Below are 13733 nucleotides of genomic sequence, written 5' to 3'. Positions count from 1 at the left end.
CATAACCTTTGTCAATCTTTCAGGTATAATCAAGTAGCAATAGTTCTGCACCGAAAAGTTAGCAGTTACCAAGAAACATATTGGTCCAAAGCTCAGCAAAATTCTTTGCAACAAATAACACACACTTTTTCTGTGGTCAGTCTTCATATTTGTTTTAGTTTTCAGGTTTCTGGATGGAGAGGGGCAGGAAACATAGTATAGCAAGGCAAGGCAAGTCTTTGTTAGCCCCTGAGTACTGATGCAACATAATTACTGTAAGCTCATGTGAAGGGACATTTTATCACATTATGGGTCATAACCATAGTTACTTTTGACTTGTAATTTATTCATGTGACTTTAATGAGTAACCATCTTTGAATTTCAGAGGTATTTCTGTAAAATATATCTGACCATAATTCAAAACTTTTAAGTAGCACAACCTGAATTTGGTTACAGCTTCATATTAATACTTTTATAATTCGTATTCTAATTAAAAAATAATAGAACAGAAGAACAAATTTATATTCCTAATTGGCAAGGTCGTTGCATATTTTAGCACAGATGGAACTGTAATTATTTTTGAAATTATCATAACAACTAATTTTCTCTTCAAAAGTCTAATTAATTTTTTTATCCAAAATAGCTTATTGGACTCACTGTCATATGATTTACATTTTTCCTTGTTAGCAATAATTTAGTCTTGGTCCTAATGATCTTGGAAGGCAGGGGTGTTTCTGATATGCAACTAAATTATGTTTATTCAAATACATTTACTTTCCAACTTAGCCAACTGCCTTATCATGTTTTGTTCTTAATCCCTACCACAGCACTTACTTTTTAGTATCAGAAGATAAATATATAGATAGGTAGAAATGTATATATTTCTTTTTCTTTGGGCTACAATTAAAATCTGGTGTCTGTTATTTCAAGTTGTTTGGAAGCAGAAGTCCTTACACCGCAATTGTTAAAAACGCATATTGTTTAGAGATATTTATTATAACACGAACTCTACGATGAGCAATGAAGTAAAATGTATTCCTTTGGAACGGACCATTTGAAAGTATTCTTTATTCTTATAATGCCTTTCTTTTGTAGAGAGAAATCGCATCCTCCACATCAGTGAGAGATTTCAATTTCACCTAAGTCCCTAGGATCCACTTCTTTTAGAATTTTGCCCATATTTCTGTTAGTGCAAATGCAACTCTATTGAAGAATCCTCGCCAAGTCGAATAGGTGTGGTGTTATGATGGGTAAGGGTGCTTGTTCTCCCCGTGTCTTATCTAAGTTCTACACACCGGCTAGAATAAACACTCTACATATATAGTGTGAGCAAAGGACCAAGAAGGAATTTCTCTTGTACCCAGTGCCATTAGGAAATAACCAAAGGGTGCTAAGAGAAAAGAATGTGACTTGGAATTCCTTGCATTACTTTCATGAGTTTGGAGGTAAGGCTGAAGAGAGTCATGAGATTCTAGTTTGTGAAGCTGAGCTGTGAAGGTGAGAGTGAAGGATTTCCCTTGGGTTGTCCCTAAGATCTTCCTAAGTACGTGTTTCTTTTTGGGATGCATGACTAAGGTACATTATGACACCTGCCTTTAAGTATCAAATGCAAAGATCAGATTACATATCAAAACAGTTTTTGTTTACAAATAGTATATGGGGAACTGAGCTGAATCAATTCTTTAAACATATATGAAATATGTCACATCTCTGAAATAAATCAATTGTTTAAACATTTATGAAATATAGCCTAAGCCATGCTTAATTAAAAAATAATAACTTTTATTCCAAACTGTGTATTGGATTTTCCTCTCATTTCCCTGTGACTCTTGCATGTTCATGAATCCCAGTGTTGTCTTATGCAGCTGTGACATTGCACAAGTATGATCTGTAAGATATAAGTGGAAAATAATTCTATTCTTTTCCTGCACTGGGTGCTTCTCTGCCCCTTAACCAAAAGTTTGTCTCAGATAATAAATCGCTCTCCAGTTATTGAAATCCCAAGAATAATCTCATGTCAGGAAAGAAATATCCAGGCTCATGTAACAGTCAATCAGGAACTCAGTTCATCTTTATATCAAGGTGGTCATAAAATATAATTTTAATACTTCTTTTTTATGGAGGAAGGGGCACACAGAGGCAAAAGTGCCTTAGCCCACAGAAACTGTGATGTGTCCCTGGTATCTCCACACCCGCCTACCCCCCAGCCTCTAAGCTTCTACCATTCTTTAACTGTCTGCCACCATGGCAATCGTCTTCTCCTTGGGTTTAGCTCATTTATTTATTATAATTTTCTGATTACAGTGAATTGGGAGGAAAGTGTTCTATTCTTCTTCTTTTTACACTTTCAGAGAACTTGCAGAGAACAACGTGGTACAGTATGTGTTCAAAATGTATTTGACTGAATTCCATTGAACTGTTGCCAGCTTATTCACTCATCAAGATTCAGTACATGTGTGCACACGCACACGGACACACACACGAGAATACTTAGGTACTATGGGAACTTTAAATGATATAAGCTCATATAAATTATGCAATTCTATTTTAGCGTCTAAAATTATCACCATACTTGAGAAAGTGACTGAAGTTAATAGAGCTGAATTTTGTGAGAATAAGGAGCAATTTCCCAACTATTTTATCTGTTTATTTATTATTTTTAAAAGTGCATTTTAAAAAAAATTTTATTTAGTTTTGGCTGCGTTGGGTCTTCGTTGCTGCACGCGGGCTTTCTCTAGTTGCAGCGAGTGGGGGCTACTCTTCGTTGCGGTGCACGGGCTCTAGGCGCGTGGGCTTCAGTAGTGGTGGCACACGGGCTCAGTAGTTGTAGCTCGTGGGCTCTAGAGCGCAGGCTCAGTAGTTGTGGCACACGGGCTTAGTTGCTCCGCGGCCCGTGGGATCTTCCCGGACCAGGGCTCGAACCCATGTCCCCTGCATTGGCAGGTGGATTCTTAACCACTGCACCACCAGAGAAGTCCTTCCCAACTATTTCAGTTGGAAATGCTATCATAACATGGCATCAATGGCTAAGAAAAATATGTGTGAATTCCATTTTACATGTCTTAACTTTAACTACTATAAAGAAAAAAGTTGACCACAAATCTGGTGAGTCCATTATAATTCATCCTGTCTAGACTGGATGTTTGCCAGCAACCAAGGATTGATTCTAGATATAATTGATGGTTTGATCAATATACAAAAGGATCTCAGAGATATAATAAACTGCACTTATGATCAAAAAGCAGTCTCACTGTTAGTTAATTAAGGAGAAGCAATTGACATACTGATTTATAGGAAAAAATCAGAAGGATAATCTGCTTGGAAAATTGTATTTGCAGCCAATATACATTTTATTCCAATTTTATTTGTCTTTTCAAAATAATAGAGATAATACTTGTAAAATATGAGACAACATGATTCCAGCTGCTAACTAATCCCTAAATAGTGCTTATATTGGTTAAGTCTAGACCAGACGTTTAATAATTTTTTAAAATTTCATTTATTTTTATTGAATTATAGTTAATTTATAGTTAGTTTAAAGTGTACAGCAAAGTGATTCAGTTATATTTATATATATATTTTTTCAGATTCTTTTCCATTATTGGGTATTACAAGATATTGAGTTCAGTTCCCTGTGCTATACAGTAGGTCCTTGTTGTTTACCTATTTTACATAAGTATTTTATATATAGTGTGTATATGTTAATCCCCAACTTCTAATTTATCTCCCCCCCAATAATTTCTAATTTCCAGCAATAAATAATATCCCGTTGTGATATTTTTTAATGTGATGTGGAGAATTTAGAACTGAAATACCCATTGTGTCCAGTAAGAATGGACACACGGTTGATATAAATGCATCATCTGCCAATGCTACATCACGCTAGCAATGAATGGAACATCTTACATCATTTCACTAGGAGGTGCCTTTAAAACAAGCAGGACAGCAAATCAGGGATATTGCTGTGAGCTGACATCACCTTGCGTGGAATTCGTAACAAGGACCAGGCTAACGTGACATGTAAATGAGATAGGAATGAGTAGACCTGTAAAACACTAGGTCCTTAAGAGAGATTACACGTCAGAAACCGCAAATTATGTTCACTTCAGCTTTTTGTAAAAAAAAAAAAAAAAAAATTGCTGTTAACTCATGGCAGGGGGTATTTTCTTTTGCAATTATCTCCAAGTAGGTGCCAGATTTCTCCTGGCAATGTCCAATTTTCAGGGAATTTACAGCTCTTCCTTTGACATTTTCTGCAGGTCATTAAACAATCACTTGATATGTGGTTTATTTCATTCTGATGGCTCTGCTACTCAGATTCTATTAGGAATAAATATAACACGGTGTTTTAAAAAAAACCTTAAACAGTCATCAGTATCTGAATTGCAGTTCGAAATATTTCACCCTTTGCCTCAAGAGTGAATAGTATAACCCTTGGTGATCCTATGTCAGCTCTCATACGCCCCTCACTTCTTACAATTCCCATTTAAAACCACAGATTCGGGCTTCTGTAAATATTTAGATATGTCTATAAACTGAAAACACAGATCAAGAAAGTACCCACTTTTTGAAACAGATGCGTAAGTGATAAGATGAAATACAATTCTGGTAAATGTATTATGGCGTAGATTAAAAAAATCTCATAGTGTGGGAGCATGAATTGAGATTCTTAAAATACTCATGCAACTGTAACCAAAGAAAATCTCTTTTTAAAGAAAAAAGGGTTTATTTTGTATATAAGCATAAGGATTATGTTTGGTTCTTTTATTGGCTTTGAACAGAAGCCAATTTTGAAATAAATTAATGGTTACTCTTTAGCCCTGGTATGACCAGCTATATGTACTAAACATATAAAACAGGTGAGGGGAATTAAAAGAACGAACTGTCTAAAACCCAGAGTTGTAAAGAAAGTTTGGGAAGGAAGTTACATTATGTACCAGGGAGAGAATGAAAGGGAAAAGCATACAGAGAGAGTGCCTTATTGACAAGAATAATTACGTTTTTTTTTTCTTTTGGTTATGAGTATAGAAAAAGAGGCAATGCCATCTAAGACAATAGAAAAGCATAATACCAACTACAAGCTGTTAAATTAGGGGAAAAAAGATTAATACCAATTAGACCAGGTCAGAAATTATAAAGGCTCTAGAAAAATAAAATTATCACAAATATAAAAAAATTAATAACCTAAATGGATTCATAAAACGGTATTTCTAAGAAACATCCCTAAACGAAAGTGATAAAAGCAAAAAATATAATAATAAAGGACATGCAGGAAACAGAGTAAATGTAATGATAAATATAGAATTTATAAATGTACATGTATGAAAAGAATCCTCAGGTACACATTTTGAGCAAAATTAAATATTTTAATAAGCTAAACTTGTGGAATTAAATTTTAGTGTTTGGATTTTAAATCCGAAAGAACATGAGCAAAATCTGAGCAGGGTTATGGGTAATAAGACCAACATGTATATGTATGAAGAAAGAGGAAAAAGTTCCATAAATCCTTATTTTATATCCCTAGAATATCTGTGAAAAAGCTTAAGTATGTGATCATCAAAATTTCATAAAATGAAAATGTGATGTTTGCTGATATTAAATATTATTAAATAATCTTAAATTATGAAATTAGAAAGTAATAATAAAGGATTGCCAAAATCTTAATTGCTCACAAATTAAGAAACATTTCCCTAAATACTCTTTGATCAGATTTATCACATTAAATTCAGCCCAAAGTTGGAAAACACAGATGTCTATCTTATACTAAATGCTGAAATATATGGCCAAATATGTACTAAGTACAGATTATATAGCTGTGAATTTTATTAAAGAAAAATATTGAATATTAGGAAGAATATATTTACTTTAAGAAATTATAAAATGGACCATGTAATAAACAAATTGTAGGCAAGTAGAACTGATTAAGATAAAAATTGGAAATCATTAGATTGAAAATAATAAATAATAGCAATAATGTATAAGTACAAAAGCTGGTTTCTTGGGAACAAAACCCCAGAGAAATAGGTTATCATAATACAGATGTAGTAATAAGGAAAAAATGGGCAAGGTATACAGTGGCTAGGAAAGCACTGCAATAGATAAAGGAGAGTTTTGACCCACATGTAGGTAGAGAATTATAACTTCCAATTATCTGAAAGAGATTTGAAATGTGATTATTGATTTCTATTGTAAAGGGTTTCAGGACCAGAGAGTATCAAAGGTAAATGCTGTATGATCCTTTAAATATACAAGAATGAGCAAACAGAAACAGATGATTTTAATTCTACTTAAAGCAAATGCTCCCTGGTTCATTTCATTAAATTATTATAAATTATTACCACACCTGATTACCACACCTAATAATGATAAAGTAGCTACAGATTAATCATTAATCCATATTTCTGAACATATTTTAAAGTCACACTCAACCGTACACTGATAAAACAATACAATTCCTCGTCTAAGGAAAGGATATTACTGGAAATTACTGGTGGTTCATTGAAATAAACTATTATACCAACAAGACTAGGAAGGAAAAAACCCACAGGATTATAACATTAGAAACTGATAAAGCCACTGGTAAAATTTCAGATGAAATGTTAAAACTCTTTTTAAAATTAAAATGAGAAACGATAAGTATTGTCAGCTCTATATCAAAATATCTATTAAAAATGCAGATAAAAGGTAGACATGTCCCTCGCCATCATTATGGTTCAGGGTTGTTTCAGTGGCTCTGTAGGCTACTCTAAGATCCGAAAAATGTCGATAAACATGGGAAAATTAAAGGGCAATGTTCTTTTCATTTATAAATGAACATATAAATGTATCTGTGTATGCCTGTGTTTCAATTAATCTATTAACGACTGAGATATATAAAATGGCAAAGTTACAAGAAGCTGAATGGGAAAAGACAACATTTATTTACACTGTGGGTGGAATTATAGATTCTTTTTTCTTTTCTTTTTGGAAACACCTGTGATTACACCTTAGTGTTGTCTATAAATCAATACATTAAATGCTTACCCATCTTAAACAAGAGAGCAGGAAAGGCATTAAGGCATTCATGATTTTGAGTCTTCTGGAATACATTGGTGATAGAGAGTCCCAGAGGGAAAATGACTTAAACTTGAAGTGCTGGAGTAACAGGATGTTGCCCAGAACTGGTACAGAACTTTCACCAAGCTATACCGTGGAGATGTCTCCAGAAGGACCCCAACGTGTGTCCCATGAGAAAACCAGCTTTTGGATGCTGGTCACAGAATACGTGTTCATGGTACAAAGAAATTCGTGACAGCAACTGTGAGTGAAACTGCCATTGTGCCTTCTTCATACTGGAAGATGGAGAAGGCGGGGGGCAGAGGGGAGGGACAGCCCACAGCATGTCCCCCCCACAGGTGAGGAGTTGACCCACACTGGTGTCGAAAGATGGTTAAGCCCAATAGGATGCTGTACTGAATCCCAGGGCTGCTGTCACTAAGGACCACGATGCAGGGGTCTGAAAGCAGTAGAAAGTTATTCTCTGAGGCCAGAAGACAGAGCAAGGTGTGAGCAGGGTTGGTTTCTCCCGAGGCCGTGATGGAGAAAGTGTTTCATGCCTCTTTCTTAGGTCCTGGTGGTTTGCTGGCAATTCTTGGGGTTTCTTGGCTTGGAGCTGCATCACTCCAGTCTCTGCCTCTGGCTTCCCTCTGTGTTTCCACGCTCAAATCTCCCTCTTTTTATAAGGACCCCAGGCACTGGACTAGGACCCACCCTGACCCCGTATGGGCTCATCTTAATTTGATGGCATCTGCCCGACTCTGTTTCAACATAAGGCCAGATTCACGGGTTCCAGGGGTTAGGACTTGAACATATCTTTGAAGGGGACACAATTCAACTCACAGCACATATTTAAAAAGTTGGGTTTAGACTGATCTCACTGTATTTAAATTGGCCAGAAAGCAATGGGATTGATCAGGCTGGCCTTGATGGGATGGTATGAATTATCCCATGGGATCCAGTGGAGGCACCATTGCAGAAAAACTAACTCAACTTTGCACGTACAACGTTTAAATTTTTCAGAAAACTAGTCAGTTTATTTGTGTTTAGATAGTATGCTCATTTTTATTTCTTTTCTTTTCTTTTTTGTTTTTTGTTTTGGTTGCACCGCACGGTATGCGGGATCTTAGTTCCCTGAACAGGGATGGAACCCGGGCCCTCTGCAGTGGAAGCATGGGGCCCTAACCACTGGACCACCAGGGAATTCCCAATATGTTCATTTTTAAATGTTTTCTAGATTCAAATAGAAACAGTTACTGAAGCCCAATAATTTTGACTAGTGACGATTATCAAATATTATATATAGAGAGAGCGAGGGACGCCCCCGTTCTACCATGGTAGACATCAGTATAGTCTGTCTTATCTTCCTTAGAGTCTAGGCATTGGGGTGGGAGGGAGCCTGCCAACCATAAAAGGATGACAAGCCATTAGCTCAGGCTGGTATCAAGCCATTTATCTCCTAAACTCTACTCCCCTCTTATTTTTCAAAACATGAGCTGTGGCTGCTGCAGACTTTGGGGTTCTTTCATGATATTTCAATTTGACTGATTAACACAAATATTGACCTTTTCTGTCCATGTCTATGCATGCGAACCTATCTAAAATGTACTGTTATGAAATCGAGAGGGATACACTCATGACTCAGTCACGGCTGTTGCATAATTTTGAAATCTTGACGTACTACATGTTACCAGGGATCCAAGTTTGCTTTTTTTTTTTTTTTTCTTTTTAACTTTTGGCTGCACCGGGCGGCATGCGGGATCTTAGTTCCCCGACCAGGGATGGAACCTGCGCCCTTCGCAGTGGAAGCTCAGAGTCCTAACCACTGGACCACCAGGGAAGTCCCCAGGTTTGCTTTTTAGAGTTGCCATCCATGCAGTAGTTTAAACAAACATGCCCATTCTCTTGTCTTCAACTCACGTGTTCAGGGTACTGGGTGGAATAATGTAATCGCCTTTTAAACACAAGTGTGGGTGGTAAGTACGCTTTCATCTGCAGTTACCTCTGGGTCATTTCTTAGAAAGCACGTATGTTTGAACAAGATGGGATGCAGTAGTTTGTAAGCAAAAATACAACCTCCATCCTTCAAACAGTGAGTGTCAATTTCCAAAGGGCACAAAAACAGGCTAAGTTGTTTTGCTCGCCGTGGAATGTAGCATAAGTCATTCCAAAATATGCCCCTTTGGAGTAAGGATTATTCTGAGCTGAAGACAACTAAGGAGCAGACACAAGAAAAACTTCCTGCCCTCCCCCTATTACCTAAAAGTAGGACGTCAACTTTAGACCCTATTGGCTGGAGGTGGCACCAAAGGAATCTATATAACAGACTTTACTAATTACACTTTATCTACCGTTAGTTTACCTTGACCTTGGAAGCCTAAAACCACTTGCCGTTGTCCTGCCTTTTCTCCAAAAGTTTTTGTTCTTTGTAGAAGATGCTACATAAACTGGAATTCTAAGCCACCTTGGGGAGTTACTCATTTTTCCCTGGGTAGACATGTGAATAAACTTGTTTATTTTTCTCTTGTTCATCTGTCTTTCACTACAGGGGCGTCAGCCAGGAACATCTATTCAAGCCACTTCCTGAAAAGGTCTTTTACATTTTCACCCTGGCAACCAGAAAACACATCTGAGATCTGAGAAATAGAAATGTAAAATGGGAGCCTTTTCCTAAGCCCTGCACATGATAACCTTTTACACATCCATGAAAGGCAGAGGTTCTCAAATTTTAGCCAGCCATTCATCAGAACCCATGAGAGCTTGCAAAAACAGAGATTACTGGGTCCCACGGACGGCCTCCATGAAGCAACAAAGGTCTCTTGATGAAGCCAATTTATGAAACTAAAAGCCCAGGGATGAAACCACTGTGCTATATGATTATTAGATGCATCACAGCCGCCATGTACATCCGGGCCCCATACGTCATAGGAGAATGAACAGATCTTAGAAGGATTTTTTTTTTACCTTTTGGGAAACAATCTTTTTTTTTTTTTTTTTTTTGCTGCCCCGTGCAGCATGTGGGATCCTAGTTCCCCGACCAGGGATCGAACCCACGCCACCTGCACTGGAAGCGCGGAGTGCTAACCACTGGACCGCCAGTGAAGTCCCGGGAAACAATCTTTATAAAACCCTACAATGTGAAGACACGTATGCCGTTGACTACAGCACCCTTGATAATTTTTCTATCCAACCATAAAACACTGCAAAGGTAGTATTCCATGACCTATTCCTTCTCTCATTAATACAAATAAGAACTAACTGAACAGATTACAGTGCTTGCAGAAAACCATAAAGCAGTCATTTTACTCCTACCTGATGGAGGGATTTATTACTGAAATACATGCGAGTATAAGAACCTTACCTTCATCTTTAACACTTAAGTATGAGGTACTTTAATATAAGGGGGAGACATTTGTGGTTCCAGACATAATGAATCAGGTACCACTTTTGATATATTAAGTAAATAAGTCACACTTCTGGGCTGATGGCCTTGTTGGCCTGGGGGAAGTACTGACCAGTGGTTGAGAAATCCAGCATGTGTTGGGCAGATAATGTGTTTCACTTCCGTCTACCACATACAGCTGTAAAGTCTGTCTAGTTCCTTTAATGCTAAAAACCCCAATTTTCTCATATGCACAGTGAAGCTAGTGATAGGGTATATGCGAAGGACTTCATTCAGTGTTTCACAAATAGCTTAAAAAATTATAACTCTGATGATGTTTTGAAAATTGTCAAAAAAAAAAAAAAAAAAGAAAGAAAATTGTCCACCTAAACTTCACAATGGCAATGAGTAGAAAGGTTGTGTTGAAAACATTTGGTAAGATCTGCTTTCAAAAAAAAAAAAAGCAGAAGAAATTGTACACATAAACACTATTATTATCAATATCATTTAACTATGATGCAATATATATACAGTAAGAGTGTGGTTAAAAGTGCTATGCACTTGCTTTTAGAGAACACAAGACAAAAGTGTAGACTTATAGTTCTTTCTTTAGAAAGATGTAGTTCAGGGACTTCCCTGGTAGTCCAGTGGTAAAGAATCCGCCTTCCAATGAAGGGGACCTGGGTTCTGTCTCTGGTTGAGGAACTAAGATCCCACATGCCACGGGGCAACTAAGCCTGCGTGCCACAACTAGAGAGAAGTCCATGCACCATAATTAAGAGCCCGCTTCTCACAACTAAGACCTGACACAGCCGAAAAGAAAGAAAGAAATGAAGGAAGGAAGGGAGGGAGGGGGAGAGGGGGAGAGAGAGAGAGGAAAGAAAGAAAGGAAGGAAGGAAGGAAGGAAGGAAGGAAGGAAGGAAGGAAGGAAGGAAGGAAGGAAGGAAGGAAGGAAGGAAGGAGGAAGGAAGGAAGGAAGGAAGGAAGGAAAGAAAGAAAGAAAGATGTAGTTCATTTCTTTGTTTTGAAACTGAAGACAAGCATCTGTGACTAATGAATGTATAAAGAGTATTAAGGAAAATTTCATGGAACTGTTTGATTGTGGTTGGGAGCATATCTGTGGATGGGGTCATTGTAATTATTCATGTTCCCCAGAGACAAAACCCCCTCCTGAAGAGTGACAGAATAATGTGAGCAGATTCCATCCTGGTTTACAGCAGCCAATTAAAGAAACCAATTACTGTTGCAAACTGTGTCAACCCAGATTGACCTAATTTGATCCCTGTTTGTCAGTTACACAAACAAACCCCATTTCCAGGACTTGCTTAAATTGGAGGAAGGAACCCGAAATGGGCCCCTCAAGAAATGGGCTGCTGAACCAACAAAATGTCAACCGACCCACAAAAGCCAGCAGTAGGCATTGCTTATAATTGTGTTGATGTTGTACACAATGCAGACTCAATTCCTTAATCTGTACACTGTTTCTACTCGGCTCCCATTACCATTTTTCCACAGGTAGATGCCTCTTGAAAAGTTTTTACGTAAACTCTTAACTAACGTGTGTCCAAAGGGCTGAGTGCCCTCACCTTGAGAGAGCCCAGTTCTTATATTTTAGGTAAAGCAGCTATGTGGGAGAAAAGGAAGGGACGATGTAAATAAAAACAGCTGTGAGCAACAAGGCACAGGCACCCCTCACACATCCACGGCGAATATTTTCAACGGCAAAAGCATGAAAACCGATTTTAATGAAGAGAATAAAGTAGAAGATGATGCCTACTGCCACCATTATCATTTAACATGGCCTTAGAAATTTTAGCAAAGAGTAAAACAAGAACAGATTGGTGGTATGGACATTGTAAATGAGGAGATGCAGTTATTTTTTTCTTTCCTGGTGATATACCATATACGTGGAAAATGCTGACGCACTCCATAAAAAAAGAAATACTAGAGTTCATATTAGATTTAGGAAAACTAGCTGGATACAAATAATTGTCTTTAAAAAAAATAACATTTTTCTAGTCCTGCAATTAAAGTGAATATAGAAAAATAGTAATGACTGATAGCGAGAAAACAATATTTTTATTACCAATTGTGAATAGTATATTATGCGGTAAAAGGTAACTTCTGATGGACAAACCAAAACTGAAAATTATTAGTTGTGTGTGACTCCATCCAACTCTAATCCATTGGGATTTTTATCTAAATTGGATTAAATAATCATAAAATGCATTAGGACAACAAATCTATATAAGTAGCTGAAATGTGGTAAGAGAGAATGATTGACAAAGAGATGCCAGATGCTATATATGAGAACATACATCGTGGTCACCATCACAAGATCTGTACGTATCAATACAGGATGCAGAGAAAATGTCAGGGAGGAACTCTTTATCCTTTGACCCGCAGTGTAAATAGCATTATCTCTGCCTGTATACCCTCAGCACACCCTACCCACAGAGACCCACACTGGTCCAGAAACAGCACAGCACTCATTAGCAAACAGACCACATTGCTCTGGGCAGACACAGCCCACGCCCCAGGGAAGGGCTTGCAGGGCAGAAGCTGATTTCATTCTTCCTTTACCCCTGGGCTAAGTGCTTTGCTGCAGGTAAAAACCCTACACAACTCTACCTGGTGGTCTTTAGTTGTATTTAATCCTTCAAGACACCAATCATAACCAACAATTAATTATGTTTTAAAAATCTGGCTTTCGCAAGACATGGAAGCAACCTAAATGTCTATTGACAGATGAAGGGATAAAGAAGATGTGGTACATATACACAATGGAATGTTACTCAACCATAAAAAAGAATGAAATCCTGCCATTGGCAGCAACATGGATGGACTTGGAGGGCATTGTGCTAAGTGAAATAAGCCAGACAAAGACAAACACTGTTTCATATCACTTATATGTGGAATCTAAAATATACCACAAACTTGTGAATGTCACAAAACAGAAACAGACTCAGATATAGAGAACATACTAGCAGTTACCTGTGGCAGAGAGGGAAGTGTGGAGGGGTAACATAGGGGTAGGGGATTAAGAGGTACAAACTATCATGTGTAAGATAAATAAGCTACAAGGATATATTGTACAACACAGGGCACATAGCCAATATTTTATAATACCTATTAATAGAATATAACATTTAAAAATTGTGAATTACTATATTGTATACCTGTAACTTGCATAATATTGTACATCAACTCTACTTCAAAAATGGTTTATAATATTGTAAAAGATGTGGCTTTCAAATGATTCCCCTTATTGGAAGACAAGCTCCATAAGAAACAGGAATAAATCTGTCCTGTTCATTTTGGATTCCTGGTGGCTAG

This window comes from Eubalaena glacialis, chromosome Y (assembly GCF_028564815.1).
Source record: "Eubalaena glacialis isolate mEubGla1 chromosome Y, mEubGla1.1.hap2.+ XY, whole genome shotgun sequence".
Taxonomy (NCBI): domain Eukaryota; kingdom Metazoa; phylum Chordata; class Mammalia; order Artiodactyla; family Balaenidae; genus Eubalaena; species Eubalaena glacialis.
This window is presented reverse-complemented; position numbering follows the sequence as displayed.